Source organism: Chrysochloris asiatica, unplaced genomic scaffold, assembly GCF_000296735.1.
Source record: "Chrysochloris asiatica unplaced genomic scaffold, ChrAsi1.0 scaffold00011, whole genome shotgun sequence".
Taxonomy (NCBI): Eukaryota; Metazoa; Chordata; class Mammalia; order Afrosoricida; family Chrysochloridae; genus Chrysochloris; species Chrysochloris asiatica.
The window spans coordinates 26679193-26684927 of NW_006408529.1; the positions used below are offsets into that span (position 1 = coordinate 26679193).

The 5735-nt window shown below is 34.6% G+C and overlaps 1 pseudogene; it reads left to right on the forward strand.

The window, feature by feature from the left end:
- The first annotated feature begins 5031 nt into the window (after window positions 1-5031).
- LOC102820448 lies at window positions 5032-5507 on the forward strand (annotated as a pseudogene).
- The last annotated feature ends 228 nt before the right edge of the window (window positions 5508-5735 follow it).

Sequence of the window (5735 nt, forward strand, 5' to 3'; positions counted from 1 at the left end):
TAGTTCAAAAGAGGGAACAAATCTTTACAGCAAGGATCATTCCCACCCCCTCCATACACAGAGTAGACAGGGATGGGCAACTTGGACATTGGCTACCCAACATGGGGGGAGGGGGTGCTTTAAAGGCAAGAAGTGACTTGCTTACAAGCTTTTAAGAGGGAATCTAGATCCAGAAGGCATAGAGGAAGGTAGAATCTCCACTGAGTAGTATCCAATCTGTCTAGGCAGGGCTGATGAAAGGAAATGCGGATAGGTCTCTTGTTATACAATGGTGAATAATTGTTATCAGGACTGATTGATTGTGAGGGTTGGAAATTTAAATGTAGATGTTTTGTAGCAAGAAAGGGTGTGATTGACTTTGCAGTCTAGGAGCAGAGGTCCCTGGGACCATCAAGGAGAAAAACGGAGAGCAGGACCCTACCCAGAGAAGAAATGATGCCAGAGATGGAGGCAGAGACAATGACTTGGAGAGATGGAGCAGCTGGTGACTTTAGACCCAGAGAAGGAGAGGTGCTGTGTGCTGATGACCTGGGGGCAGGCTTGTAGGGTATACCCTTTGGTTGGTTGATGATGCAAGGAGGGGTATTGTAACCATGGCAATGAAACGATATACAATAGGATGAATGTAAAACCAATGTTCTCCCATGTAAACTATCACATAATTTACAATAAAACATTAAAAAAAAAAAGAAGAAGAAGAAGAAGAAAGATGAGGATTTCTTCTCCCACAAAGATTTACAGCTTCACAAACCCTATATAGTGTTGTTATGAGTCTGGGCAGAATCATAGGCATTCAGCAACAACAAATACTTGATGACCCCCTGTGTCATTTTTCTCGTGCTATTTTTTCAAAATCTTAAAAAATTTTAATGTCATTTACATAATACTAACATTAAAGCATAGTGGACTATGAGCTGGTCTGTTAACTGGAAGTTCAGCAGTTCAAATTTATCAGCCGCTCCACGGGAGAAAGATGAGGCTTTCTGCTCCTATAAAGAGTTACAGCCTTGGAAACGCTATACAGGTTCACTATAAGTCAGAAACAACGTGATGGCACACAACCACAATCAATAACATTATAACTCTAAATTGCATTTTTACTTTGTTTTAAAAAATCATGCATCCTTGATATGTCATGTGTATTTGATGAATTTCAATGCAAAGCCTTATTTCATGTGCTATGTCACAGAACTTTGCACCATCTGTATTGGGAAATTCCGCAAAACAAGGTGTTGTTTCTTATCCCTTAAGAACTATTTCCACCTGTTCAAGTGAACTTGGTTAGTATGGATATCTTCTTTCACTGTGGAAAGCAGATGCTTACTCTTAGTTCTGTATCAATATAGGAGAAACAGACAGATAAACCGTATGTTAACACATCACCATAAAACTATATGGTCATTGCCTTCTTTGAATCAAATTGGAGGCTTGGTGCATTTTTGTCATTGCTTTTGGAAATTATCAAATCAATAGTATCCTTTGGATATTTACAAAGCATTTAAAAAATTAAGTAACTTTGGCTTATTTACTTTTAAAATATATTTCTTAGAAGAGCTATAAACAGATTAGATACTCTTCTAATTAATTCTCTTATCATCCCTGTTAAGTAGATTCCAGTGGTGTAACAGAAGAACTCATTACACACATGAGCAATTTGAGGTGGTGGGAAGTTTGATGTTAATTCCACACAGCATGTCAGCAATGAGGCTAGGAGCAGAAGCAAGGCTTTCTAATTCCCAGTGGTGCTGTTGTCTTCAAAGCACATGATTTCCTCTATAGCAATGCAAAACTGTTTTGCAAGTTGAAATGTAATGTCATTTTTATCTTGTAAATGAAGAAGACATTCATTTGCTAATCAAAACAACATTTACAACCACAAATATCTTTGATGAAACAGCTGGTACAGAATTAGGTGGTAGAGCTCAAATCAAGATCATGATCTATAAAGAATAACAGTTTCAAACTTCTAAACAGATAATTCATTTTGTGACCAGGGAAACAGAAGAAGAATTTTGATAGGGAACTTCATAGATAATTTATGGTTATTGATGTTCATGTAAATTCAACTATGTCTTTGTGTATTCATACTGTAAAAATGTGGATTGTTACCTACTTGATATTGAACTAATCACTTATGAATGTTATAGATGCTATATATATTTAAAATTTTTCTCTCCAAATTCATTTATTAATAGTACACAATTTCAGGTACTACTATAAAAAAAAAACATAGAAAGCAATGTGTATCACCTCACAACTTAAAAATCATGCTTTAAATCCTAAGTTACCTTGTTTTTTTAGTTTTACTTTATAAATCAAAGATCAAGATCTAGATACAACCCACAACCCAGTCAATTTTGTTTAATATATATGGTTGGATTTTTGTAGTTGCTGTTGCTGATTTTTGTCTTATATCCTTGTACAAAAGTGACTTTTTTTTCATGGGAAAGGGAAAGCAATATCTTGCCATATGTAACTGATTTTAAGCTTTGTGTCACAGTAGCATTGAGAATCAATTTCAAATGATTTCTCCAAAGTGATACAATTGGTTTAGGACAAAATAGTAACTAGAAACCAAATATATACCTTTTTTGTAAATATTTGAGTAGAAATACAATATGAAAACATTGCAGAAAATGGGAATTATTTTAAATTAGCTGTCTAAATTAGATTACTATAACATACAAGGAACATTAGTCCTAATACAGTATTTGATTCATAGTTAGCACTCAGTATAGATTTGTTAGTGTTGAGAATTTTTGTTATGATTTTTTTGGCCAGAAAACAAAGTTTAAATCAGACATATAAAATCAAAACAAAAACTATCTTTTTAACTCTCACACTTTTGTTTATCAAATACTAAAGAAAACCATTGTCATTGAGTTGACTCAAACTCATGATTATTCCACAGGAAAGAGTAAAACTTCTCCAATAGAATTTCTAAGGCTGTGTTGATAATTACTGGATAGAATGCAAAGGTTGGAAACAAAGAGGAAAGATCAGTAGTTTGAAAATATGGCCTAGTGATAGAAATGGTGCTGGAGATCACATGATATAATTTTGTAAGACCAGTGACATATTCACTGCCAATTCTTTTTTAAAACAACATAGAAGACAATTATACCAATGGACTTCTCTAGATGGAATACACAGAAATAAAATTAACTACATCTATGAATCTGGTGAAAAAAGAGTTGGAAAATCTCCTTATCATCAACCAAAACAAGGCCAGGGTCAGACTGTGGAGTAAACCATGAGTTGCTCATATGCAGTTTCAGGTTAAAGCTGAGGAAAATAAAAGCAAGACTGCTAGAACCAATATATGATCTTGAACATATCCCACCTGAATTTAGAGATCATTTCAAGAATAGATATTCTGAATTGGAAACTAATGACCAAAAACCAGAAGAATTGCGGGATGGCACTAAGAACATCATACAGAAAAGAAAGCAAAAGGTCATTAGAAGACAAGAAAGAAGGAGAAGACCAAAATGGATGTCAGAAGAGACTCTGAAACTTGCTCTCTGGGATGGAGATAGATGCTAAATCAAATAGAAGAATGAAGAGGTAAAAGAGTTTAATAGAAAAATTTCACAGGCAGCTTGAGAAAACAAAGTCATATATTATAATGAAATGTGCAAAGACCTAGAGTTAGAAAACCAAAAGGGAAGAACACTCAGCATTTCTCAAGCTGAAAGAAAAAAATCAGGCCTCAACTTGAATACTGAAGGATTCCATTGGTAAAATATAGAAAGATACAGAAAGGATTAATAGAAGAGGGAAGGAATATACAGAGTCACTGTACCAAAAAGTAAATGGTTGATGTTCAACCATTTCAAAAGACAGCATTTGATCAAAAGTGACAAATAAACTGAAGGAAGAATTCTAAGGTTCACTCAAAGGCGCTGGAAAAGAACAAAGCTTCATGATTGATGGAATACAAATTGAAATCTTTAAACAAACTGATGCAACACTGGAGGCACTCACTTATCTATGCCAAGAAATTTAGCCAAGTGATTTGAAGAGATCTACATTTGTGCCCATTACAATGACAGGTAATGCAGTGGAATAAGGAAATAATTGGACAATATCATTAATATTGCATGTAAGTAAAAGTTTGCTAAAGAGAATTTTAAAATGGCTGCAACATTTACAGGGAAATGCCAGAAGTTCAGGCTGAATTCAGATGAGGACATGGAATGAAGGATGTAATTACTGAAGTCAGATGGATCTTGGCTAAAAGTAGAGAATACTGGGATAAAGTTTACCTGTGCTTTGTTGACTATTGTGTGGATCATGACACATTATGGTCAATATTGCATAGAACTGGAACACTAAACTGTGCTCATGAGGAACTTGTGCATAGAACAAGAGGAAGTTGTTCAAACAGAACAAGGGAATACTGAATGGTTTAAAATGAGGAAAAGTGTGTCCTATGTTTGTATTCTTTCACCATACTTATTCAATCTGCATGCTAAGCAAATAATTCAAAAAAGTATATTATATAACATGAATGTGACATCAGAATGAAGAAAGACTCATTAATAACCTTCGATATGCAGATGACCCTGTTGGTTGAAAGCAAAGAGGATTTAAAATACTGATAAAGAAAAAAGACCACAGCCTTTGACATGGGTTGCACCTCAATGTAAAGAAAACAAAAAATCCTCACCACTGGAACAATAAATAACATCCATATAATTGGAGAAAAGATTGAAATTATTAAAGATTTCATTTTGCTTGAATCAACCATTAACACTCATGGAAGCAGCAGTCGAGAAATCAAACAGCTTACTGCATTAGGCAAATCTGATGCACACGACCTTTTTGAAGTGTTCAAGAGAAACCATGTCAGTTTGAGGACTAAGGTTCACCTAAACCATAATATTTTTAATAACTTCATATACATGTGAAAGTCTGACAGTGAATAAGGAAGATTTTAGAAGAACGGATGCATTTGAGATATGGTTTTGGAGGCAAATATTAAAAGTATCATGGACTAGATCAATTTGTACTTCTCAGTTCAAGGAGATGGCAGAGCAGATTCCCAAGTCTGTGCTGTTTGTATGTCTGGGTAACATTTGTCGATCATCCATTGCAGAAGCAGTTTTCAGAAAATTTGTAACTGATCAAATCTTTTAAATAAGTGGAGGATAGACAGTGTAGCAACATCTACATATGAAATAGGAAACCCTCCTGATTATCAAGGGCAAAGTTGCATGAAGAAGCATGGTATTCCTATGAGTCACATTGACCGGCAGATTACCCAAGAAGTCTTTGCCACATTTGATTACATACTATGTATGGATGAAAGTAATCTAAGAGATTTGACTAGAAAAGATAATCAAGTCAAAAACTGCAAAGCTAAAATTAAACTACTTGGAAGCTATGATCCACAAAAGTAACTTGTTATTAAAGATCCTTATTATGGGAATGACTCTGACTTTGAGACTGTGTACCAGCAGTGTATCAGGTGCTGCAAAACATTTTTGGAGAAGACCTGCTAAAGCTTCATCCTTTCATTGATAAAGGCCAGCTGTGATGAACACTTTCATGGCGATGCTCTATATTTTTCAGTCAGTGGATGTATTAAAGTATAATGTTCCATAGCTTAAGACTACCACTATTTCTTCAGTTGACTTACTGTAAAAATAATTTTAACCGTTTCTTACCATTAAAATAATTGTAAATAGAAATCACTTGTGATTGGCTGAAGAATAAGTAAAAATCTTTGA